Below are 27741 nucleotides of genomic sequence, written 5' to 3' on the forward strand. Positions count from 1 at the left end.
CAGGTAATTTATTGCAGAGGCTAGACTGCTTGGTCAGGGACTTTCTGGGAAGGATAGCACAGCAGCAGAGAGTAAGGTGCTCATTATCCATAAAAATTCCCTGTATGTTAACTGTTGAGTCACAGGCTGAACCACTGATTGAGCACCTGAGGACCCGGTTAGCACAGGTGAAGGCAATTCAGCCGTGTGACCCACAGGGGTGGAGCCTGGCTGCAGCTCTCTTATACCTCATTTAAAGGCTGGCTGCCACTCTGGGAGGATCTCTAGTTGGAGATCTGTCCTTTGTGGGGTTTTCCTGTGAGCCTAGATCTTCAGAGGCAGGTGAGCACTTTTTGTTTGTACCACCTTTCCATTGTGTTATGCCCTTTGTTGTTATGCTTCCTGTATTGCTATTCCACTGTGTTGATCTTTCTGATTGTTACAGTCCCTCCAGGTTCTTGCTCACTTGTCTGAAGATTTGTGGGTAGATCTCAGTTTTCAGAAGAAGAAGAAAAAAAAAAAAACAAAACAAAAACAAACAAACAAAAAACAACAACAAAAAAGGGTTTGTAAACTGAATTATTTACTGAGCTTGAGTACAGCTAAAGCCTCATTTCCTAAATCTGTGTTAGATGATGAAAACTTAGTTTCACTCCAATTATTGATCTGTTCCTTACTTCCTTGACTACTGTCATCCTCTATCAGATGAGGCCTAGGCAAAGTCTAATGTTATTGAGAAGCAAGACCTACAGTTGGATCAGGTGTGAGGCTGGAGGGAATTGCCTAAGCCTGATGTAAGTGGTGAAGAAAACCTATCTGCCCTTAGAGGTTTTTTTTGTGTGTTCTGAATAAATGCCATGAGATAGGCACTTGTCTGAGCCTTGGAAGCCCTAAGGATAACACTGAGTAAGAGAGATAGCCTAGAGCTGCAGGGGGTGAGTCTGCAAAGGAGTTGCCTAAGGATGGTGCAAACTGCAGAAATTTTCACTTTGAGCTGTTTTTCTGTGGAGGTCTTGAGCTAAGGCTCTGCTGAAGTCACTGTTTAGGGCTAGGGTTAGTCTTAGGTAAGAGACTAGAGCTGCCCTTGGCCTGAATCCGCAAAGTGGATGCGAAAGAATGCTGTAGCCTAGATTAAGAAAATACTAATAATAGTAAACTCTTCAGAGAGCTTTTTTCCTTCAGGCCCTAGGTAGGGTTTTTGATCCAAAGCCATGCTGCAGCATTCAGGTACTATAGCAGCTCTAATGAGGAAAAGAAAGGTCTGCAGAAAAGCTTCTTGTGCTCTTCTTCTCTTTGACTTGTTCGCTACAGACACGTCACTAGAAATATGACTTAAGTGAAGTGGGAATCAAAAACAGCATAGAGAGTAGAATGAAGGGCAAAACAAAGTGGACTGTGAGGAAAAGCTGCAAATGAGCTATTTAAAAAAAAAATCATGGGTGAATATGTTACTTTGAGTTGGTTGAATTGCTGCTGACAGTTGGACTCGGAAAGAAGCTTGATGTAGGAAGCTGAATATATGCTCATTTTAAAACTAATCTGCTCACAAATCCTACTTGGTGCAAGTAGGTGTAAATGAGATTATTTTCCATAGCAGGTAGCTGTGTGTTTCAGAGAAGAAATAGAAATGATTAAAGAACAGTGAATGAAGACCATCTTGGCATCTGAGCTTTGTGTAAGGATAAGGATGAGATACTCAAGAAGAGATGAGAGGAAGATGTCAGACTTGACAAGAAGCAGGAGGCTTGAGAGACTTGGTCCTGGAAGGACTAGTCAGTAAGAGATGTGTGGATCTTTGCTGAAACTAGGGGGAATGTCTTTTCTACCTAGACTTGCTCCAAAGTTGACAGTTGCAAGGTGGGCACAGTAAGTACCAAGCTCTGAGAAGACTAACAAAGGGAAGAATACTTTAATAGGGACACGCTTGTTGGAGTTTATATCAGTGTGCAGGGAAATAAGTAAACAGATGACTGCTAAAGACAACTGGAGTCAGTAGATAGAGCTGCATGTGTCAACCTTGTATATACATTGTTCATGCATTTTCTTAAGGCACTGCTGAGATCTTTCCATCTCCCAGTAATTTTATACCTTTATTATATACAGTCCCAGAGCTTGGACCAGGAAGAGCATCATGTGAATGTGCCTGGCCCCAGACATCTTGCATGGGCATTTGATGTGGTGTCATTGCTAACTGCAGACCAATGAAGTGTAAAAAAAAAAAAAAAAAAAAAAAAAAAAAAAAAAAGCTTTGAATTCAGCCCTAGCTGCTGCTGTTAGTATTTGTCAGAGGGCTTTAATAAATGCCTATTGATGGCTTCACTGCTGTTGTCATCATTCCCTGACGGTATTTGAAATCTTGCTTGGTTTGCTGAAAGGTAATTTACTTACACAGCTATCCAGTTTATATCTAGTTTATTGCCAGTATTTTATTTAACATGGGTGAATATGTCAGCCATGGCAGGGCTAATGAAAAATAACACAAAATACCCTAGAAACTGAGGAGAAGCTCCAGCAAGGTATGTCCTTCCCAATGGTATTCTACCCTAAATACTGTGAGGAAGGGTGGCTGTTGTTTGACTAGTGAGTCCCACTTTCTAAGTGCCATGTACAAAAGTGCTTAAGTCCAGAGCTACCTGAGGAACAAGGGAGCTCCCTTTGAGCTTATCTTGGACACTGCTGAGAGCAATCTGTCCTGTTTTTTTTTTTTTTCACTTCCCAATAGCTTGCTCATTGCAGCATAGTTACTCAGAAAATCTTAAGGTTATCTTAACAGTAGTAGCTGTGGTACAGGCACTAAAGATCAACTCAATGCTTTCAGGCTTAAGAGCCAGATGTCTGGGTGCTTCTGTGAGCACAGTTTAGCCAACTCCACCTCCCTGCCCAGACTGTTATGGCAGTTTTTCTTCAGATAAAAACTTGAAGAGTCTGACCGCTGAAGCTCACTGCTATAAAATCTATTCTAGTCAGCAATAACGAAAGCCCAAGTTCTGTCAGCTTTTCAGCCACCTCTGTCCATACTTCTGTTCAAGGTGGCTTTTGGTAATTTAATAGCAGCGACTGTCTTCTCTACCTTACTTTTTCTTCTTGTCAGTGCTGAACACACAATGGTAGAAGTTTGAAAAACATAAATTGGAAGTGGGCAAGGGCAGTAAGTTTTTTTTTTTTTTTTTTAACTCCCAGGAGTTAAACCAAGAGAATCAACTGCCTGTTACTGTTGTCATGCCAATTTAAGTTTATATAAAACACTGGGGTTACAGATAAAGCAAATCTTATGAGACAAGAAAGAGGCTTTGAACTCTCCTGTTCACAAAGTCTCTGCTATAACTGCTTGTCCATTGCCTGTGTTGTCTCACTTGCCTTGCTGTGGTGCTGTGAATACCAATTAAGTGCTGGAATTGAGAGAGACGACTCTGCTGCTCTGGGATGAGAGAAGCAGAGTTGAAGCTAACCGATGCTAAGGCTCATGCAGTGCCATACAGCAAGACTCAAGGCAGAGATGCTCATATCAGCATTTAGTAATACCAGATTTATAGAGGTATGTGACAGCGTTAACTTTCAGGTAATTAATTTTCATGAATCTGCCAGTAACTTTTAGAGCACTGATTGTACCGAGGTGTTAATTTGCAGTCCAATCAGTTCTTGCTTTTAAATAACATTTCACCTGTAGTGTAATTACATTCTTCAGTTGTTGGCCAGATATGTAATAGGATGGTTTATAAAGTAGTTGCAGGGATTGTCTGTTTGGCTTCTTTCAACTAGGCCTAAGTTTTCCCACACTGACATAAGCATGTAATCCTAAGTGAATTCCTGCTGGTAATATACACTGAAGGTGAATTTTGACACTAGTGAACAGCAGTGCACTATTGAGCTAGAAGATTTCAATTTTTTGGAATAACATTCAAATTGTTAAGTTCTATTTGCATTCTATGATGGAATAACTTCAAACTTCTTCAGTGGAAGAGAGAGATTTTTCACTTCAGGTTATCACTCAAGAAATGGCCCGTGTCCACCTTAGAGCTTCAGTTTAAAAAAATAAAATCAAAATTGGAGTGAAATACTTTGGTTTTGACTTTATTAGAGTTCCTGTGGGATGGGCTTAACTGAAAATATCCCTGTAAGTTTGGTATCTTTTAAGATGCCTGTTTACGTTGTGTGTTTCTCATTTTGAACTTAGATGTTTTGATACTCAAAAGGTTTAACACTCGAGATTAAGAGGCTTTTTGGACTTCCTGCTTTGCACAAATTCTATTCTTTCCTTCCAAGTGAAAATTTAAGGCAGTGATTAGTAAATATACATCTGAAATGGTGGGATCTCCCTACAGACTGCAGAGGTAGGTTTACACAGGAAATGGTGTTTCCAGTAATTGAATATGATGATATAATTTGTAGCTGCACAGCCATAAGTTTGTGCAGATCAGATTGTTCCTGATTAATTAGGTTTTCTGTTTATCACAACACCACAATCTTTAGGCAAAAAATCATAGTTCCTGTTTTGTTTACAGCTTTCCAGGAGGCAGAAGGCTTCTGAGAACTGCTTAGCTTCTCACATCACTGCCAGTCAGATGGGCTGCCCATCATACAAGCCATGACAAACCCCTGCAGCACTGCACAGTGTGCCCCACTGCTGAATCATCCTGCATGTGGTCCTGGGGTGCCTGCAGCTTGGGCACATAGGAGCATTTACATAGATTCCCTGCATGACAAGCACTCAGTGCTGTTCTGTTTTTGAAAAACAAAAACTTTTAAAATATGAAGTGGGAGAGCAGCTCTTGGATTATGAGAGTGGTCTTTTCTCAAGTGATTCCAGGACTGACTTATTTTTCCTAGCATTTAATGCCCCTGAGAAATAAATCCATGTGCAACATTTGTGTTGTTTGTTCTGGAACAAGTGTGGCTAGCTCCAGTGCAGCTCATTGCTCAGACAGTTCAGGGCGGGAGAATGTGATCTATTGTTTTCCTGCTGAGTAACTCCATCCTTGTGTCACTGGTCCCATGTCAAGGCCATTACTGAATTTGTCAAGCAGTCATATCAGTTCTGGAGAAGGGAAATGTGCAGTGCTGGGAGCAAATTGGCTTTCACAGGATTTTGGATCTGGCCCATCCTATTGCCTATGTTGCTGGCCCTTACCTGTTGCTTTCAGTGTATGCTGTGCTGTGCCCTGGGGCTGGCTGCACAGGAGGAGCATCAGTTTCCCCCTTAAGAACTGTAGCACCCAACATGTTGTAGCTGCACAGCTGCAGTATAAATGATAACAAGGTGAAGCGAATTGATTGCACCCGGCTGCCTAGTGTTTATGTGCATGTGCTGCTTTTGAATCTATTTCAGCAAAGGAATTTGTGCAGAGGAAGTGGCAGGGATGCTGCTCTATGGAAAACAGACCCCAGGCAGGACCAGTGCATTCTGCTGAGCAAGGCTCCTTCTGAGCCAGCTGAACCGTGGGAGCAGAGGCATGCCCTAATCATACTCCATCATGATACAGGTTCCTTCTTAGCATGCATGCAACACCCTTACTCTCTGCAGAGCAGAGGGTTGGGAGTTGAAGTTGTTAGCTTAGACATCACAGCTCTTCAGCAAAAAAGAAATCCAGTTGCTCTACAAACTTGGAGCAATGGCTCTTGCTCTCTCTCTTCTCTGGAGGACAAGGGAGGGAAAAGCAGCAGAACAGTCAACCAAGCCTTCTCATTCCCATCATACTGCCTGCTTGTAAGCCACCACAGTCAGGATGTCTTCCAGACAGACCTTTATGGTTCTAAGTATTCTGGGAACAAAACCAGTATTGGGATCATATTTTCCTTTTTCAATAAGGAAAATTAAAATAACTATGATTTTATCTTTTGATGGCTGAGGAAGAATTGAGATCAATGACTACCTGTGTTATCGCTCAGTGCTTTGAAACATTCAGACTCATAAATGAACCTTTCCTTCCTTAAAGGCAACCAAGGTGCTTGCTGCTCCAAATTCCCCAGTGTTGAAGTACTCTGTTCCAGTTTCTACAGACTGCTTGTTCTGGCTTTTCAATATTCCTAGCTTAGTTTTTCTTTTTTTTTTTTTTGTGCTGATATTACTGTGTGTCCTTTCTCAGATGCTGTCACTGGGGACTTACAGGATTCTACTTGGTTCAGGCCAGTCCAGCTGTGATCCACCTCTAAGCTCAGGAGGACTGAGAGCAGGCTGAACACAGGTCTCTTCTCTGGGATGGTGTGCACCGCTGAATGATGAATGTCAGAAGTGAAGGAAAATACCATTACAGCAGCCTCCACTTGCTCTTACAGAAAGCTTACCATGCAACAGAAATGTGTCGAATGTCCAGCAAGGGATTTCTACGGGGTGGTCACAGCTTCACTGCAGAGTGTGGTATAGGCGTGACAGATATGCATTAAGCATGGCACTTGAGTAATGCAGGTGGGTAACTGAGTTAAGGAGCAGTATTTCCATTAACACTCATAAATCACTGTGTACAGAGTGTATAGCTATTCCTCTTTAACTAGCGCTTGGCCTGTGAACCAAAAGGTTGTGGTAGAAAGGGAGAAATTTGCAGATGCCTTCTGGTGTCATCTCTATCTAGCTGCTTAAATATATTTATCTCTATTTATCTCAGTACTAACAGAGTACAGAATTTCCAGTCTGTGAATCCTTGCATCCCAGAAAGAACTGTTGTGTTTCACAATTAACCTTGCTCTGACTGGTTGAAATATGAGCGCACAGCATTTAGACCAATCATACTGTACAAGCTGTAGTGTTTTCCTTAGACTCCTGGGTATCGGTTAGCTGCAGTGCTGCCAAAGGACATTCCATAGTCAGAGGAAATTGAGTGTAGGTGGGCAGCCCAGAGCCCAAGTGCATACTTAATAAGCTCTCAGTTGTTGTACTTAGAGGAGTGAGTCACACAATAATCATCCTATCATCAAAATCACTTGGGTGTGTTGGATTTTTCTTTCTTTTTTTTTTTTTTTTTTTTAAGCTTAAATTTCAAGTAAGAGTTGCTGATATTTTCCAGAGATTTAAATTCTGAAAGTAGGAAAAAAATATGAAGCAAAGCAAGTTGGCTGACGCACATAAGTGTGTGCAAATACTGCTACTTTGGTTGTGAACTGTTTTCTATTTAAGTGCCAAAAAATATTTCAAATGTTTTTGAATAAACTGAGGCTGAGGGCCTCTGGCAAGGAAAAGGGTTTTGGATGTGGCAAGCAGACATCAGACTGACCTTCCATTCTGGAGAATGAGTGGCTTTCTAACTAGAAAGGATTAACAGCTGGATAAGAAGGCAGGCACCTACAGGATGAATACATAAATCTTGTGTTTTGCATATACAAAATATTTTGCTCCCAAGGTTTATCTCAATCTGCTATAAGACGAAAATTGTTGGGTTTTTGTTATTGTTGAGTTCTTAAAGCAGAGTGCCTTCTCCTAAAGACCTCCTAGGTTAGGGTGCTGTTTGTGAACTCATGATGCTTTTTTGTCAAGTGATTCTCCTGTGCCAGCTGCTTCCTCTGTGCTGCCCTGCATACCCACATGTTTCTGCGAGGTTTGCTAGCATGAGAAGAGCCCTTCTGAGAGTAGGGAGCAGTTTTGTGGGCCTCCAGCGTCCCCTTCTGCCCAATGCTTGTGCCAATCCTTTTCCAGTGCCAGCTATTGACACTGCACACAAGAAGGCCTCATCTCCTTCAATGAACAATTCCAAAGCAAGTTTTCTGCTGAGGGATCCTCAAGGCTTCTTCTATTTCCCTTGGGTTTCACCCTTCTGTTCAGGGGAAGGGTGGAGCAGTGCCCTGGTTAGGGCTGTCTGCCTGCTCCTTTCCTTTCTTGTGATGGAAGAATGCTAACATGGTCTCTGAGGCCACCAGGGTCTCGCCCAGCCCATTGCAGGCATGAGTCAGGGGTGAGCACAGGCTGTCACATCTCCTCCTCCAGCTGGGAGGAAATGGCTTTTAGTCAGAGACAGAAATAGAGGTACAAAAGGAGTATCATCTATGTCTGTTCTCTCTTTTCACTTGGTTTCTTCTTAGATTACCCTGTTTTAAAAGCTATTAGTATCCTGACAGCATAAATGAGGAGAAACTTGTTTCATTTAAATGATATTAGGAATTCATTCTCTACTCTGAAGCCATTCTTTCTGTTCTCTGATTTGTCCTTCAAAGGTATCCTGGAATATCAAACCTCTTTACTCATATTGCATGGTCTCCATGCTGCTGCTGCTTTTCTCTGAAATACACTGCAGGAGAGCAGAGGGGCTGTGTAAATGGTACACAGACCAGACACAAGCTGGAAATCCCTCTCCACCTACACACACTTCTTTTGTAGGAGTGCTAACCCAGTGGTATGAGGGAATCATTCGGCAACATCACTGCTGGAGCTAAGGGTCTTGTGAACAACACTACAGGTGAGGAACTGGGAGCTGAAAACTTTTTTTTTTTTATGAAGATAAAAATTATTTCTGATAAGAGTAATGCAATTCTTGTTAAGAAGGAGGCAATCTCTTTCCTTGTATTATGCATTACATATCAGGATCCTTTAAGGGCTATTAATGTTGGCTCAGTGATCTCAAATTTGTATCTGGATGCCTTCTAAGCTTGTTTCCCCTTTATTTCCTTCTAGTGCTCTAGGGGCATAACAGCGGCAGGAACTATTATCAGAACATAATGCCCTGCATTTCTGTGACTCAGCCTCCCTTCTTTCTGCAGAAGCTGAAGTGCACCAGGTGCTCTATGGCACAGGTGTTCTGTGGATGCTGGCTCTGGCTTCAAGGATCTCCCAGCCTCATGCATTCAGAGTGTTTCCTGACACTGAATATGAGAGCAGCTACTTATTTCACCTTTTTCACTCTGCTGTTGTAAACCATATTCTTAACAAGGATGCATTTCAGTTGTTCAGCAGCCTGCATATAAACTAGCCTTTGTACCAAAATGCTTAAAGTACTGTTTTGTGAATAAACACAGTCCAAACTACTGAAGCTAATGAAAGCCTTTTCATGAACATTAATGGGAGTTTGATCTTCACGTATGCTGCTGCACATCCAGGATTCCTGCTGATCTTTAGCAGGGTGAAGCGGCACAAATTCCCTCCAGAGTAGGGCAGAAGTATACACCTAACTACTGCTGAAATGCCCTGTGGTCAGACACATGGTAGGGTTTGATTTTTTTGATGCAAGTGAAGTGTTCAACTTGGTGGTCCTCAGGATGTCATTTTTCTTCTCCTGCATCCACTCTCTGGCATAGCTCAGGTTGAAGGATGCTTTGTAGGTCTTCTGACATGCCATCACTGGAGGGGATGATACCAGGCAGGATTAGCGTGGTGCCTGTTGAAGGCTTACTCTCCCTGATCCATCTGCTCAGGGACAGCGACCGTCCCCATGGGAATTGCAAGATATGGGGAATCTCAGCCATCACCCTACCATCACTTTGCCCATGGGGACAGTGGCCAGTGACTGTGAGAAACATGGCCCCGTGCAGCATGGCCTCTGGTTGAAGGACACCCCAACAGCTCTCCAACCAGTGCTGATTATCCTGCCCCTGTACTCAGCACTGGTGAGGCCTCACCTTGAGTACTGTGTTTGGTTTTGGGCACCTCATTACAGAAAGGACATGGAGGTGCTGGAGCAGGTCCAAAGAATGGCAACAAGGCTTGTGAAGGGCTTGGAGAATATGCCCTATGAGGAACTGAAGGAACTGGGGCTGTTTAGTCTGGGGAAAAAGAGGCTGAGGGGAGACCTTATTGCTCTCTTTCAATACCTGAGAGGTGCTTACAGTGAGAGTGGGATTGGTCTCTTCTCACAGGTGACAGGATGAGGGGAAATGGTCTTAAGTTGTGCCAGGGGAAGTTTAGGCTGGATATCAGGAAGCACTTCTTTACAGAAGGGCTTGTCAGGCACTGGAATAGGCTCCCTGGAGAGGTGATTGAGTCACCATCCCTGAATGTGTTTAAAAAACTGTTTGGATGTGGTGCTCAGGAACATGATTTAACAGAAGGTTGGGTAGTATGGTTAGTTGTGGTTGGACTCAATGATCTTTGAAGTCTTTTCCAACTTGAGTGATACTATGATTTGAAGCTCTTGTACTTAGACTTGTTTCACTTCAGGGGTTTGTTATGAAAGCTGCCATAGATGTGCAGCTCAGTATTATAAAAGTAGGAAGATTTGTGTAATTGTTGTATCTTGCCAGCTGCTGCAAAACACAAACGTAAACCCTGATCATGAGGCAGTCAGTACTTACACAGCCCAGCAAGCAATGTGGAATGCTAAGCAAGCTTTGCAGTGAGGAGCAGAGATGTTATTAAGAAAACCATACTCTGATCTGTCTTCCATGAAGTGACTTGTAAAAATAGTGAAGAAACAGTTACTTTAAGAATTTTGAAAGACTGTCTGTGTCCCTTTAAATAAATGCACTTTGTGGGGTTTTTTTCCCCTTCATGTAACTGTGGGATCCTTCTGTTGTTACTGCTGAGCATGTTCACCCTCCTCCAGATGAAGCTTATCTATTGGTTCAGCTTGCCCTAGAGATCGTGCTGAGCAGCTGAATCTCAGTTTCTGCCATTTTTGTGACACTGCTCATTAGGCAGGGTAAATGATGCTGTCTCTGTGTATAGAAGAACGTGATGTTAGTGCTGTCTCATTTTCAGTTTGTATCTCATTACAGATGTCCAGTTTCTGTGGTCACCAAGTTTCCCCTTGTTGCTTGTTAGTTTTTCTCATAGTGTTATCTCCTCATCTTTCAAGGACACAAGAATCACCTGCAGAGCAAAGATCTCAGAAATTAGGTTGTTTTGCTGAGGGAAAGGCACACACTTAGTTTAGTACTTAATGAACAGACTCTGAAGGGTTTTGTTTAAATTAGCACTTGGAGGCTGAAGGGGTAAGGAGAAAGATAAAATATTCTTAACAGTGGCAAAAGAAATTATATAAAATAAGGACAACAGGATACTATGCTGTAAACATAGAAATAAAGTGCTTAGGTTCTCTTGTAGCTCAGTTTGAAATTATAACACTCTAGAACACTATTTGGAGAGCTGTTGTTGATTGCTGTTGTGATGGAGCTGAGATGTCTGTTCCCACCTCACATAGCAGATGTGGGACCATGTCAAGTGGGAGAGATTCTTTTCACAAAGTGTAGGGGGAAGGCAATATGGCATCCTTGCATTCATGCACCAAGCACCTGACATCTAGAATTAGGTATGTTATTCCTCCCTCTCACTGTGATATCCTTACTACCCTGTTAATGGCATCATAGAAGGGTTTGGGTTGGAAGGGATGTTTAAGATCATCTAGTTCCAACCCCCTGCTATAGGCAGGGACACCTCCCTCTAAACCAGGTTGCTCAAAGCCCCATACAGCCTGGCCTTGAGTGCTTCCAGGGAGAGGGCATGATAATCCCCTTTTTAAAAAATGTTGGTGATTCTTTCCTATGCCAACCCTTGCCTGCACACAGCTCTTCAACTCCTCTATAGTTCCGTTTCTGGAAACTGTGCTGCTTAGCATCAAGTTGTGTTTTTAGCCATGAGGATGCTCTTTTGTATATCAAATTTTCCACTGTCCTTCTGCATCAAGGCAGTTGTAGCTCTTATACTCTCTAGTAGCTGCTGTCTTTCAGGGAGCTCCTTATGAGCTCAAACAGGCTACAGTAGCCCTCAATTACTAACTGGCAGCATCTGCAGATACAGTATTCAGACAAAGGCAGAATCTTATAGTATAATAGGGCCATAAGGAGTAGATGGACAGGTTATTCTCACCAGTATGGAATGATGCTACTTAAATAACCATGAACATCTTGAAGAGCATCCTCATCGCATCTTTATGTGTGGAGTTTTGTGTTGTGGAGTTACAGCAAGTTGTCGTTGTCAAGATAGTGCTTCATTCATGCTGCAACTGCTGTGGAAGGAAATGAGGAAATGTGTTCAAAATGCCTTTTCTAGTGGCTAGGGAGAAAGGGAAGAAAAGGAGACACCCTTGTGCAAATAATGACATTTTTTTCTACTGGCTATTACAATAGAGACAATACAGATATAAAAATGCCTACTGTAAAGTATGTATGATTTAAAAAGAAAATTCTAAATCCTTTTTCAAAGTTAATTGAATATAATAGAGCTAGGGTTGTTTGTTTTTGATTGTGTTCTTTATAAAGGCTCTTATGCCTCTTGTTTGAATCTTCTCCTGACATGCTGTACAAAATCAGTGTGCCTTCTGCTTCTATGGAGAAGGGTCATTGATTCTACATTTTGGATGGGATTTCCTTATGTTCATCCCATTCTTCTCACTGTAATTACATCTGTGTTTCTTGGTCCACTAAAGCAAATGTGCTGCAAATAGAGAACATGCTCCCATTTCTCCTTTTGTTTCTTCCTGACTGGTCTGAAGCTGAGACCTGTGTAAATGGCTATGGATTTTGATTTCCCACTGCTCTTGTCAGGGTGAATTTTTATTAGAGAAACAGCCAAGTTGTGCATCTTTGGTCTCCCACTGTAAGTTCTGTTGAGAAAAGGGGCTATTTCAGCAATTAAAATTGGAAGATATCTCAAAAATAAGTCACATCTTCATGGTTCCCAGCCCCAGAGGCTCCATCTGGACTCTCCCAGCTGGTTGACAGTGGAGATTTGGCTCTAATTCAAGAGGCACAACTACTACTCACATGTGTGTGCCTAGGTTTCCATTTCTGTCCCATCCCCCCTATGTCCACAAGCTATCCTGGTATCTGTGTCCTTACAGTTTTAACACTGGCTTGCTGCTGATGGAAGATGGCCACCAGCTCCATCAGCTCAATGTAATTCCCTAATAAAATGTCCGCTGGTATTGGCAAGAAAGCCCCTAAGGAGTATATCTTCTGGAAAGACAACAATTAAAAGAGATGGCTGGGGTAATTGTGCTTGATTGAAAGGAGATATACTTTTTCTAGCAGAAAAATAAGCACTTAAAAATGTTCGGCCAGCCGAGGATAATTATCTGGCCGGTGACGCGCAAGTACAGAGGGCGGTTAATCCATTTTAAATTGCTCCTGCAGTCAGGAGAGCAACTTGGAAATGTAACCAAGCTAGCTTGTGCTCTGGGTGCATGCAGAAAGACTCCTTTGATATCTGAACTAGGCTTGATGTGCATGGCCATTCTTTTCCTCACTGTGACTTGCCACCATATACACTCAGTAACAAGGCTCCTCTCCTGCCTGGTAAACCCTGGATCTGGGTTTGGGTAAAGGAGTCATCCTCTCCCTCTCAAGGTGCTGCCAATAAAACATGGCTGTTTTAAAGGTCTATAGTTGACAATGCTGGGTTGTTGGAGGAGCCCCAACCTACTGATTGCTGTCCCACTGGCCCTGAGAGGAGAAGCTGGTCCTTATGTCAAAGACAATATATAGGTGTGACTGAAATGCACACAGGAAACACCAGGAGAGGAAAACAAAGCCATGTCTCTGGTCCTTTATCCCACTGCTGTGTTTTAAATACTGAGTCTCAAAATCTTTTTTTCTTTCCCTGGTTGCACTAGGCTGATGAGAGAAGAGTAAGGTGATATGTGGGTATACATTAAGGGCAGTTTTCTAAATAAACCTGAAAGCCTGCAGAACCCATCCTGGGATTTACCAGCATCTTGAGTCAAAACACCCATTTAGATCGCCTCTAACTTGTGTGCACAAAACACTTCAGGCTTGCTTATGTGTTACAAAAGAGGGAGGGGGAGAGGACCTGGAGCACTGATACACTTCTCTGCCACCCCCTTCCCCATAACTGAAGATCTGAATTCACATGCTCATTTGTACCAGCACAACAGAGAAGCCTCACGGTTTTGTCTGGTTTAGCAGGAATTGCAAACTACTCAAGCACTGCCATAGGGTGCCAAATGCAAGCATTACCTCATCACCACGTAGTGTTATTGGCTGGAGATAACTGAAGGTGGGGAATTATTGCCTACCCACATGGTTAGAGCTGAATTTTCTCATTATCTCTTTCTCTTTCTTTCAAACCAGCTGACCCTCTTAATAGATGTTATCTATAGGGACAACCCCCCCTTTGTGGATGCATCCTATAGAACCTGGGAGAGGCAGCACAAATGCAATCAGAGAGAGATTATATGGTATCAATAGAAACAAATTAAAAATAATTAAAAAAAATCTTTAAGGACAATAAACACTTGTGTGTTCAATATGGCAATTTTAACCTTCTTTTAAAACTGCTATTAAATCCCACTGAACAGCTCTGAACATGATGTGATCATTATAATCTAGAAGATTTCTTGATTTTTTTATTTTGCTAAGTCTCTGTATGCTTCCTGAGGCCAAATCGTGTCATTTTAATTCAGGACTCCCCTCTGTCACAGGCTTTCAGAAAAGTCATCAGTGATTGCTATGAGTATGAAAAGCCTGGTGATTACAGAATCACTTACCTCTTGTGAGGAGATTGTTTCTCACAGCTGCAGAGAATGTATTGTCCTGGTGGAAGGCACCACAAAAGTAGAATTTCATCTCTGAGGTAAATCCCAGAATACTGTCTGGCAACAGCAGTGTAACTCACCCGCTATTGTGATGACTGGACAGAAGTGGCGGAACCGAGACTGGAGGAGTAGTGCAAATCCAAGCAACCCTCTTGCCACTGACCTTGCTTTTCTCTTAGATCTTATTTCTGTGAAATTCCTTTTGGCACAGAAGTAATTCAGTGTAAATTAAGGAAGGGTCTCAAGGGTCACCTCTTGGTGAATAATATGACCAGGTGCAGACTCAGTTCCAAGACCCTCTTTGGCATCTGTGCCATTCAAAGCTGTGTGCTGTGTTTGCTGCAAGTGGCCTTTAATCCTGATTTCCTTTATGGCAGTTATTAATAGGGGACTGAATTCTCTCCCTTTTTGTCTGTCTGATGTCGTTTCCTTTGTTTCCTGTTAGGAGCAGCACAAAGGTATAGAGAACAGACAAACTGCATTATCCTGATAATTAACTATCTCAGCAATATAGTGGCACCACAGCAGTAGTAATGCTGTGTAACAATTTGCATACATTAGTTTTCATGTCCCAGGAAAGCAATTTCTATAGCATTTAAGAGGAAAATTGGGAGGAAAAAAAAAAAGGAGGGGGAGGTTTGGGATGAGGTAAATACATGATTTTTATTCAAAATAGGATTCAAAAATGAAAATGAGTCCAACCCTGAAAGCACTTGGTGCCTTGTTAACATGGTTGCAATTATTCTTGAAGCATTTAGAGGACAATGTTTGTTTGAGATGATATCAGGCCTTTATGACCCATTCATCTCAACCAGAGCTGTGCGTGCAGGATATCTCAGCTGCATGCACCAGATTGGCTCCACACATGCAGCTCTTGTGATGCTGGTTGGGCACTGCTACCTGCATTACTACCTGGCTTGCAGAGCTCCATTCTTGAAACGCAAAGAGCTCTGAGCTGAAGAGATATCCCTGAAACATATCACCATACTGGATGATCATGCAGTGGCAGTGTGTCTGCTCTGGCAGTCAAATTCATTCCTATTGTCACTTAGCCCCATTCTCCTCTGCACAGAGCCACCTCCTCAGTGATGCCATACTACATTTATCCCAAGCATCTTTGACCCCAAATTGGTTGAAGCAATCAGAGCTGACGCAGGAGTCCAAGGTCTGGCTCCAGGGAAGTAGGAGACCCTGTACTGTTTTCTGATCAGTGGGAACCTGCAAGCTCTGTGTTACCTTTACAGATTCCTTTCCACCTTCATCTCCATGTGGCCTAGTAGCATGTGGTCCTTGAATTCTCTTCGTGTTCTTTTCAATGATTTACTCTGTGACTTTGGGAAAAGTACTTACTATCTGTGTGCCTGAATTTTCCCAACATAACCTGGGTGTATTAATTAAACAGCTTCCTCGGAGGGGCATTGTAAGGTTTAATGAATTCATGCTTGCAAAGTAATTTAAGATTTCAGATGAAAACTGCTAGAGAAGTGCAAAGTGCATTATAATTAAAACAGAGAGAATCCAAAATAATAATTATTTTGAAGCTCTTGATCAAAGTAAGAGGGGAATATTTATGTTTGAAGTTGCTAATAAAAACATCAATCACTGTATTACGAAGCGCACGTTTTTTAGTTAAATAGCATTAGTTAGTACTCTGCTATTTATTATTCCACTTACTATTTCCATTTCCATTGTCTTTGCAGAGAAAGAAAAATGTATTATCTTAAATTGATTTTCTCCAGATTTATATCAAATGGAGATACCACTGTGTCCAAAATATGTCAGCCTACAATGCCTGTGCCCCCCTCTACATCTGGGAGGTTGCAGCACCCTAGCCTGTAGGGGATCTGCTGTGAGGTTAGTGCAGGCATTCAGCTTGAGAAGAGATGTGGGAACTAAGCTGCCTTGCAGAGAGGGACAAGTCCTCAGGCAATTGAAATGGTCATTGATTTGGGTGCTTCATGTATAGCTAATACCAAATGAAAGGTTGTGCTGAGTTTAAGATGGCTGAGGGACAGGACAACTTATGCCTTTTCTTCAAAGGTCATCAGTGAGAGGATTTTGGCTGTTTGGAATTCCTAGGCACAACTTTGAAGCTTGATTCTTACATGGGTAAAAAAATACGTCTCTGTTGCCTTTTAGGAATCTCATTTATTTTCTTGGAGCTGTACTTACCACTTCTGAGATGACACGGATATGACTACCGCATAGGAATCTGGGCATTTCTCTTGGAGTGCAGAAATCTCAGAAGCCACTTGTTCTGCAAAGTGCAAGCCCAAAGGGCCCTTGGGATACCATCATGGTCCTTACACACCAGCCTCTGAGCTGTGAGACTTCTCTTCCCTCAGTTTCTTGTTTTGCAGCTGAACAGCAAAATCAGCGCTGGTCTTGGGACCTCAAATAGCCTCATAGCTATAAGTGGAGTCCTGGTTCATAAACTCCCAGAAGAAGTGGCCAGTTTAGGGAGGAGAGAGTATGCTATGTAGCCCTTTACATCTTTGGACATTGTGATTTGATTGTGATTTTAGGAACTTAATGGGAAATGACGAAGGAAGAGATAATCTGTCTCTGTTGAGAAGACAAAAGAGAAATTGTGGGAAGTATTCCAGTTCTCTGCCACAAAAATACCTTAATGCATTAGTCATCCGAATCGCTGTGACATGCTCTGGCAATTCTGATGCCAAATCTAAAACTGAAATACTGAGGAAAGACAGGTGTCGATAGCCTTTCTAGTAATAAGTGACGCTTCAAATATATCATTTGAAAGAGCCCATTTTATGTTAGATAACTTGGGGTCCAACTGTTTACAAATCTGAAATCTGAGCTCACAAGCGTTCGGGGGAGCATGCAGATGGTGGCTGCAGTTCTAGAATGATGCTTCTCAGCCATAGTGTTGTGAAAGCAAATGAGTGGGTGCTTTCACTCAAAGCAACTTCACAGAAACAAGAAATTTCCTTAATGCTGTGGGAAGATGTGACCCAGCTGTGAATCTGGGACTGCATTACATGAAGCATTTCATGTATTCAACCAAATGGTCTGCCCTGATTCTTATGTAGTAGTCATATCCATATCATCTCAGAATTGACCAAATACAACTCCAAGAAAATAAAATGGATTCTTAGAGGAGCATTAGAGATGTAATTCTTACACCCATGTGAGAACCAAGTTTCAAAGCTGTGCCTAGGAATTCCAAATAAGTAATTTTCCTGTTCCTAGTTAGGAAGTTTAAGATATTCAGCACTAAGATTTCTTCTCTCTTCCCCTCTCCCTCTCTCTTTTATTTTTTTATTATTTTTTCTTTGTATGGGCAGATACTGAAAAAAGAAATAAGTGTGTGACAACTAGATATTGACCTTCACTTGAGTTTATGCATATTGCTATGATGAGAAGATGTTCCTTCCTCCATTTTCACAAATATGAGAAGAATAAAGCCAGGACAGATACACTGTACCTGGTTGAAGAGAGTGCTGGAAGAGGTAGGAATAGGATCCCCATGTTCTTTGTGTCCAAGAGTATCTCAAGCTCAGTTGAGCAGGTGAAGGTTAACAAATGAACTGGAGACAGCATTGTAATTGTGGGAACTAGGCTTGTTTCCTGTACTAAGTATTGGAAACCCCTTTACACTGCCAAAGGGAGGATATGTGGAAAGAACACCAGAGCATTACATTATGAGGAGCAGCAATCATAAATATCTTTGATGTGCAAGGAATAGTTGGTGCTTACATCTCTCAAAATTATCAGAAGGTTTATTGTACATTACTTTCATGTTTTATTTTTAACATTTCAAGTTAATAATTATATGTAAATATGTCTAATGTGGGTTAGAAAAGGACCATGAATCCTTGTTTTGACTTCCTGTCACTTGAAGCCATCAAATTCATCCGGATATTTGTGTACTGATTTTACTAACTTCTGCTTGTCTAATACAAGTTTGATCCTGGCTTGAGAATGTCAAATGAGGATGAGTCACCATTGCTGTTGGTAGTTATTCCATGAGTTAATCTCTCTTGCTAGAGGGGATAGGGATGAGCCCAGTAAGAGGAAGGAGAGGAAACAATGTTCACTTTTACCTTTGAAATGGTGTAAATTCAGTGTTTGGCTATTCAGTCTACAGTTTTGCTAGCTGCTTTTTTTTTATTATTTTTTTATTATTATTTTTTTAAATCTCTGGGAAAGCATTTCTGTGTATATATTTTGTCACTTTATCTTGACTTCCTTGTTCTAAGCAGTCTGAACTCCTTTGTTCTCCCACTGTAGCACATTTTCTCTGGCCATGGAAAATGTTTCTCTCTCCTTTTTGCCTATCTTTCAATTTTAAGTGTCTTTTTCACAACTTAGATAACACATTTCTCTATGGTAGTCCAGGATTGGTCTTGCCAGTCTTGCATACACTAAAATAAAATTGTTCATCTGCTCAATCCTCTTCTATTTAGATATTACTCTTCTCTTGTAGTGTCAAGAATCATGAAAATCAAAATGGAAAATCTTTTTTGTTTTGTTTTGTTTTGTTTTGTTTCTACTTCTAGATATAGCTAATTGTTTGGAAATACTTGCTGTGGATTTTTCAAAGAAGAAAGTGGAAATGTATTTGATACAGAAATATGCTTGATAGGTAAAGAAAACAAGATGAGTCCCAAAATAGCCACCTGTTCCAAAATAGATCTGAGAATAACTGATTTTCTGTGTATCTCAACCTATTCTTAGGTTGGCCATTTACTAGATGAATTTGTAGTGTACTTCTCTCAACAGTTCTTAGTTAAAGAAGGTCTGAGTGAAGTCTGAATAAGACAAAGTGTGTTCCTATTTAAGGTGCCAGACAGCTCCATGCTTTCTGCATCTATATCTCTATTGGGATTTATGCTTACACGCATGTTACTTTGCGACTGGTTGTTCCTGTTCCTGTTGTTCCTCTTTACACTGATCAGTGAATAACATGGGTGGGTTTTTTCACTTGGAGGAGATGTTGAGCTGTGAATGTGTCTGTACCGCTAATCTTACAGTGATTTTACATGGAACTAAACACTGTTACTTTAACAGACTGACAGTGACATGCTTGTGTTACTTTTCTAAGTGTGAATAACAAAACATTCCAGTTCAGGATTAAAAACAGTGCCCACAAGCAGATGTTTGCAGAAAAATTTTCGAAAGTTGGATTTCCTCAGTCTAGCCAAATTGATCTAGGTCAGCTGAACTTCCACTAAACATTTTGGAGAATGCTTGATTTCTTTGAAATGCATGAAGAGAAGGAGAGGTTTTTTGAAAGTCTAATCAATAAAACCTCAAGATGAAGAATCACATGATTTCTTAAAAGATAGAGGTAAAACATAGCTGATTTCTGAAAATAAAACAAAACAAAAACAGCCATCAAAACAAGAAAAAAATCTGGAGTCTTGAGATTGAGTACATAGGCGATTACAAATGGTTAAATTTTTAACAGACCAGTGGATTTTCTGTAATAGGCCAATGGTTTATCCCTGTTCCCACTGCAATCAATGCAAAAGACCCTGGGGAAAAACTATTTATCAACATATGCATATTTTTAAATGGTTGTCAAGACTGAGCGAAACAAAATTCCAGTCGGTCAAACTGATCACAGTTCTAACCATCTTTTCTTGACTCTAGTTCCTCTGAATCTTCACAAACTCTCTAGGTCTTATTTCTGTAGAACATGAGAAAGAGGTATGTGAGCCAAACAAACTATTATTTATTACAATCTGTAGTGGGAGTGATGGCAGCTGTTGATGGTAGTTTTTCATTAACAGTTAAGTAAAGCCAGTAAATGTCGTAATGCACTGTGCAGTGGCAGATGGTGAGTTACAGCAAGAGATTCTACCTCAACCAGTTCTTCACACTCATCTTCACTTTGAAACATCATCTAAATAGAAAAGAGATCTAAAGAAAAATACCCATTCAGCTGCCTTATTCCTACATAACTTTTATTTGGCTGGAAATGCAATCCATGTACAAACAGCTAGGATGAAACAACTTGCCACAACAAGGAAGTAAAAAATATTCCGTCCCACTGACAGTTTGGCTCTTATCTACAGCGCAGTTTCTTCCTGTCATTATCCTTTTCCTTCGCAAAATTGAGTTGATACCCCGGCCTGGAATAAAGCACCTGCCCATGCTGATGCTTGAAATTATACAGCTTTCTTTTCTAAACTCAATGGTGTAGTTTGGGATAGAAGTGCTCTTTCCACACTGCTCTCTGTGCCCCACTTAGGTTTTATCATGAAATATTTTTCATATTCCAGTCATGTCAGATTATGTCAGAAGCAAAAAGGTGACCATGTGGAGAAAAGCCTAAGCCTGACTATTTCACGTGGAATAATGGAAAAAGAAAAAGCATTGTTTGGTTCTTGAATTTCAGCAATGTTGGTGTCTTGGAAAATGTATCTTTTTCTATCAGCATTTGTTTCTGCAAGGTCTATGGTTGTTGAAAGAAAGTTCTTGCTGGTACGAGCAACTGGACTGTTTTGAATACTGTCACAGTGATCATAGTACAGTATCTTGAAGGATGTTGTAAATGGTTTCCCAGGCATTTCATGATGTATTATGTATCTAATGATGGCAGTGCACCTTAAGCATTCATTTTTATATTGAAGAGAAAATAATATACTTGAAGGAATGGACCAGTATTATAAACATGGAAATAGTTCCCAAGTCTGCTAGTAGTCCCTACTGTATTCTGATTCAGGAGCTAGTGAAAACACTGTACATATAAGCACTCCCTGCCAGTAAATAGGTTATTTACTGCCTAGAGCATCAGCGTGGTTTCTGTATGTTATTGCTATTACATAGTGAGAATGATGCAGCACCATATTTCCAAGTCAACGCACAAAATTCATGAGTCATAGCTGTGCTCTGAAGGGAGGGACATACACTCTTTTTTTTGTTCTTGCTTTGTTTTGTTTTGTTTATCTGTGCTGCATTGCTTGGAAAATTAAACCAAAACAATACAAAATATAAAATCAAAGTCTGTAAGTAGTCATGCTGATATCCATATGAAAAATTAAGTTAGTGCTGAAAAGTAAATTAGATTACTGTACTTTAATCCTAGTGCTCCAACAAAGGTTGATAATAACAGGTGCATTTTGTATGTTATGGCTGCTTCATTGCTATTGTTTGCGTACCATTTATAGAAAAATTGCTATAATCAGCAATCCAACAAAAAAAGGCATTGCATAGGCTCTCTGCCAGGAGAACAAAGGTGGTGGCTGTTGTGATGGATCAACCCTCTCCTCAGCATCCACATCTTGCTTGTTGGCTCTTCAGCACAAGATGACCAAAGACTGCTAACATGGAGACACCAGGATCTTGTCACTGCAAAGGAAGCAGATGTGAAGATGCAGCACCCTGATACTTTTGACCTACAACGTGTGACTGCTCTTGAGGAAACTGGTGGGAGAGCTGAAAAGAGTACAGAAGTGTGCCCCTTTTCATTAGGAATCAAACCTCTCATCTATTGCCCGGCTCCAGATAGTGAAAGAAAAACTCTTAATAGGTTAGCAGCAGCTCAGCTGCAATCAACTGCTAAAGCAAAAGTGTGCAGTGGCTTGAGAGTTACAAGAGACCTATTTGGAGTTATTCCATAGTGGATTAAGAAGACAGGCTTACTGCAGTGCCTTCTATGACAATTAAATGTGAATTATGTACTTTTTGAGCTTATGAAAAGATGATTTTCCATGGTTGTTAGGCAAACTTCTGTAGCAAGGTTTCAATGATGACTTTTCTAAGACTAGATCACAAAAATAAATCAGCATTTTCTTATCAGGGACCTGTGAAAGACCTTGGGGATACAAACTGGACCTGTACAATCTGCGCTCATTGATCCAGTTGTGGTTCTGTTATATACAGATCTTATGTATCTGAGAAAAATATGCAGACAAAACCTTATGTTTACGTGACTCTGTGGCATGTTACAAAGTGAAGGGGCATGTCCAGTGTCATGGAAACTTTATTATTGCTCCCAGTTGCTGAAATTCTCTTTATTGGCAGCAACCTTGATATTATTTCTTTTCACAAAAAGATCGTAATTGTGTTTATTTATTGTTTCTATCAGGCAATTCAGAGAATACAGAACAGTTTTCCATGGTGAAGAGTGCAGTAAATGTTTTTCCTCCCAAGTGTTTGCAGCAGCACTGGGATCAGAACAAAACCTGCTTTTGCATGTAACTACCAACAAAACATCCACCATCTCAAATCCAGAGGGACCTCACACAGATGCTTAAAACACCTCTTTGGGAGCTGCCCATGCTCCACACACAAATGGTTACAAGCCTGTGTCCTAAAACAACGGATCTGTGATCTGGTGTGGCTGTGAGGAAAGGTTTACGCTCCTTTTACTTCCAAGCAGCTCATGGCCTCCTTTCCCAGGCAAATATTCTCTTGGATCTGAAGGGGCACAAGGCACAGCAGTCCACTCCAGCGTGCTCCCTGTGTGAGGCCAGCAGGCAGCACTACCTCTGAGGTGCAGCTGCCCACCCGTGGCCTAGCAGGGTTTGCAGAGCCCACACGAGCCCACTGTGGGGCATGCCATTTTGCCGAGCCCCCATGCAGTTCCTGTTCAAGAGCTTTTGATTTGGTTTGGGGGGATGGCGGGGGAAGGGAAGTGCCTTTTTTTTTTTCTTTTTTTTTTCTTCAGCTGGGGATTTCAAATGTGTCATTTTCTTCTGTTATCTTAAGTCTCCAATCGGGGGCAAATATGATATTGCATTATGTAAATATTAAAGACAATTGCAAAGCTTTAATTAAAGCCAACTTTGTTTCTTCTCTCCCTCCCTCCCTCCCTCTTCGCGATTTAGTCAGGGACACAATAAACTTAATCAGCTGCCCCAAATTATGCATGCATTAGCCCGTGAGATTCAGCAGGACTGGGCTTCTCAAGGACAAAGAAATATACTGAGCTCCAGCATCTCACTTTGTTTTCTCCAGCCATCTTTTGTGGTGTGTCATGGGAAAAATTCTAATGAGGCTCTCTCTGCTGCTGCAGAAATTCCTGTCAGACACAAGTATTGGCTCCTTCTGCTCTTTATTTCCCAGATAAGAGTTTTCTGTTATCCTGTCCTTCTGTGAGGAACGAAAGCCACACTGCCAAAACATGTGCACTGGGATAGACTGGACTGACATTAGCTGATTACAACATATTTGGTGATCACAACAAATATAGTTTCACATTTCTGGAATTGATTTTCTTCCCTTCGCACAAAACTTAAAGTGTGCCAAAGAATGCATATTAGTTTGCATCTGTGGAATAGTTTCTCCACATGTACTTTTACTGTACTGGATTTGGTTGTACTTGTTACATAGGATGTTTGTTGGGTTTTTTGTTGTTCTTGTTTCTTTTTTAAATATCCGCTATAAAGCAGAGTATGTGGCATAAAGTCTTCTAGGAAAATTTCTGGCTCACTGGAGATGCAGAAGAATTTTCTAACTCTCTTCCTTCCTATGTCTCTTCCAGCAAGCAAAATTCCAATTAGCAAATTTGCACAATTTAGCAAAGTGTCAGGAGGGAGATACCCACAGCCCTCCTGACTGATCGCCAGGAGGGGAGGTGCAGCCTGATGTCTTTCTTCTCTTTCACTATGCATGTACGTCACTGAGCACAGCCGTCATTTTGAGCATGTGCTGCACGATGGTGGCAGGGAGCTACTTCAACCAAATGGTTGTGGGTGTTCTTGTTTGCTCATTGACTGAATAATAGCTTGCTGCTATTTGCATTAGGGAAAGAAATCCTGGAAATGCAGCCTTCTGGAAATATTTGTGCTTATTTATGTCAGTGTGGCTGTCTCTTTTTAAGAAGGCAAACTAAAAATAGGAATTTCTCCTGGTGTCTGGCTGGCTTGCTTGCCAGAGTGCCAAGCATAGCTTAACAACGCAGAGGCTGAGTGTATGCCCTGTCTGGGAGAAGACCAAGAGGAAACAAGATTGTAGTTTGAAAACATGATGTTATCCCATCTACCGAACCAGCATCCTTGCTTAATTTCTGCAGATCAATGTCAGATATTTATGGATCAAAACAGAAGGAGTTTGCCATTATAGAAATGAAATCTATACAACTTAACACCTCTTCTGAGACACTATCCACTATTTATCGATAAAATAAATACAATTGGTTTGATTCTACCTTTGTACTCTTCTGCTGTGAACCCTCCACCTATGGATAAGGCCAGGGGCAATACTGCTCCACTGTGAGGTTGGGAACCATTCAAGAGTAGGTCTCTGACAAGGGTGAGCTCAAAGGAGAGTGGGAAATAAACTTTCTCTGCAATCTAGGTGAATCAGCTCATGTCAGCCAGTATAAATTCAGAGGGGTTCCCCAGGCAAAGCTGAGAATTTTTTATCCTATCACCACTGTCTCGTACTTACGATTTGTTTTCACTGCAGGAAGGTGTTAATTTAACTATAGATTAACTTACTTGTTTTCTCAAGATCAGTTGGGTGTCTAGTATATCCTACCTGTTTGAGACACAATGCTTACTTTGAGTACCTGCCTAAGAGTAAAATCTACAGGTGCCTAGGCTCTGTAGACATTTTAACTGATGAAGATGTCACTAATTACTTCCTACTAACAATACCTTTTCTTCCAGTAAAGCAAGCCCTACGCTTTTTTTTAATACTACTAATGTACTCTGGAGATACCAATTGCTGATAGCAAATTTATTATTTGGCAGCAATATAGTGAATTTTAGCTGTGTTTTAAGCCCCAAATCTCTAAGCCAATAAAATCTCAGTTAATTTGGATAAATCTTCCCCTTTTCTTGCTATGTTTATACCAAGGTCTATTACACTTCTCAGCAGAAAATTTTGGCAATTGGGAAGAAGCAGAAAAATAAATTTGCAATCAGAAAAAATATTCAAGACTTGAGCTTTTAAAATGGATGAGACTAAGCTGATTTTAAAACACATGGTCAATAGGACATTTTATATTAATTTACATGATAAGTGACTTTTTGCCTCCTAAGCCCAGAACAAGTAAGAGCACAACAGCAACTAAGTCTTCTGACAATATCGTATTTAGGTTTTAAGGTTCTGCCATTCAGCATTTACATTTAATCTTCTAACTCAGAGGACATATACCCTTTGGTCTAGCTGGTTGTATTATTTTTTTTTTAATGGAACAATCATCAGAATTCAGTTAAAAAAGAGAAAGTCTTGCTCAGTAATAAAACTGCAGAAGTTCTGCCTTTTATATCTTGGCATTGCCTGCTTGCCTGTTGTGTAATATATTAAACTGTTATTTGTTTGAGGTTTTAATGCTCAGCTCTCACTAGCAGGGCTAATGCAATGAAGACCCAAAGGATTTGACTTTGTTATGATAAGCTGAAGTCTCCACCAAAGTAAATGTAATGCATTTCCTGAATCTCTGGACAAAAGTTATTGCAATATTTTTAGTGCAGTTGTGTTAAAGAGGCTAATTAAAATAATGCAATGGGAAATTGCCCAGTGTAGCATTATGCAAGTAAGGGATGGAAGTTTTCTGCATGCTACAAAATAGCCAGCCTGTTGAGTAGGTCTTTGCTATCCCAGGTGAAGCTAATAAGGAAGCAGCTGCCACATAAGGAAAATCAGAAGGCAGCCAGTCTCAAGGCAGACAGGTGTTCAGAGTACATAGATTAAAGGGAAGGATAAAACGATTGTTATACGTATGTGAAAGTAGGAGGGAGGAAAGAAGAAGGGAGAATGAGCCGGTGTGTGACAGATTGCTCAAGCCACTGTAGAGGAAAGGCAAAGATAATGTAGGGAAAAAAAAAGCAGGTTAAATGCAGGGCTTCCTCTATGGTTTGTTATGCAGAGTGTCACTGAAGGGCTGAAGATGAAGTGCCAGGCACAGTAAGGGCAGAGCATGGTATGGCCCTCCAATTGCCTACAAGCCCAATAAGGCCTGTAGGCAATTAATACTAACATTTGATATATGGTTTCTGAAATGTGGTGACAGTTATGAAATGTGGTAACAGGGAGGAGAAGAGGAAAAAGAAAGTGTTTGAGGCATTCCAGTAGTTCTTGTTAGGTCCTAACACCAGGCTGTTATGAAACTGGAGCCAAATGCCTATTTTATCATGAAATCACTTGACCTTGCTGCAAAACAATGCTGAGAAAATTGTGTAAGGTCAGAGGCACCATGGAATGATGGCAGATGAGGAATTGTTTTGCTTTTAAACTTTCATAAAAAAAGGAGCATGTATGGTAGAAATCCAAGACTATGACTTCTATGGAAAACAAACAGACAAATAACTACATGCAAACAAAAAAATAAACAGAAGAAAAGGACAAAGGAAAGTGAAAGGGATTCTGCTTCAGAAAAGAAAGAAATGTGTGTTGGAGGCTACATCAGTGGAAAAAGTGACTGGCCAGAAACCAGGTAAGGCAATTTGAATGAAAGAAACATTTCTGTTGAACTCTTTAGCTTTCTCCTAAGGTTGGAAACTCTTTTGTTTTTGTTTCTCTATTCAATTTGCCTCATGATGTTATATGACTAAAGTAAGAGGTTTTTGCACTACGTGTTCTGGGTATGACTCGCTGTATTTAGTTTCTATGGACAGGATACAAGCAAGTGGACTATGATCCATTTGCAGGTGGCCTTAGGAGACAAAGGTTCAGTGGCATGCAAACTTGAAAGAGCATTCCTGGATCACAGCAGGTGAAAATCTTCTGGGGGAAAGTAAATAATGTGAACAATCAAATATGTTTATATTTTACGTTTTGTATTAAAAACTTGTGTAAGGAATCATAGGATCATGAAATTGCTCAGGTTGGAAAAGGCCTTGAAGATCATCAAGTCCAACCACAACCTAACCATACTACCCTAACTTTAACAACCCTCCACTAAATCATGTCCCTGAGCACCACATCCAAATGGATTTTAAACACATTCAGGGATGGTGACTCAACTACCTTCCTGGGGAGCCTATTCCAGTGCTTAACAACCCTTTCTGTAATGAAGTGTTTCCTGATATCCACCTAAACTTCCCCTGGCACAGCTTGGGGCCATTTCCCCTCGTCCTGTCACTAGTGAGAAGAGACCAACCCCACTTTAGGAAGGTTTGAAATGGACTTGTAGGAAAGAATGAACTAAGCACTGATATTAGCTGTCTTGACATGCTGATAACTACTGCTGTTAGGATATTACAGCTACAAACCTTGCACAATTCAGAGTATCTGTCCATATCCAGACACTTTAATTATTGGCAAGTTTTTTATGTTTCTGGCTCACACGTACAGTAAATCTATGCTGAGTAAATTAGTTGAACAGTTGGCTCATCAATATTTACATAGGAGGCCTTTATAAATAACCCATCACACACGTTTGCTAAACTTACAGTCAAGACATCAAACACAAGCCCCAAGAGCCTGCCTC

The 27741-nt window shown here is 40.9% G+C and overlaps 1 long non-coding RNA gene across 3 annotated transcripts; it reads left to right on the forward strand.

Moving 5' to 3' along the window:
* Window positions 1–224: 224 nt before the first annotated feature.
* LOC122193062 lies at window positions 225–23076 on the forward strand. Of its 3 annotated transcripts, none has more exons than XR_006182783.1 (4): window positions 225–321; window positions 6063–6382; window positions 8282–8360; window positions 8576–9516. It is a non-coding gene; the product is annotated as an uncharacterized LOC122193062 (long non-coding RNA). The 3 variants fall into 3 exon arrangements; XR_006182784.1 differs by having other exon boundaries at window positions 8662–9516; XR_006182785.1 differs by lacking the exons at window positions 8282–8360; window positions 8576–9516 and adding an exon at window positions 21527–23076.
* Window positions 23077–27741: the final 4665 nt, after the last annotated feature.

This window comes from Lagopus leucura, unplaced genomic scaffold, assembly GCF_019238085.1.
Source record: "Lagopus leucura isolate 7727_CA_CO unplaced genomic scaffold, USGS_WTPT01 Super-Scaffold_73, whole genome shotgun sequence".
In the NCBI taxonomy this organism is placed as follows: domain Eukaryota; kingdom Metazoa; phylum Chordata; class Aves; order Galliformes; family Phasianidae; genus Lagopus; species Lagopus leucura.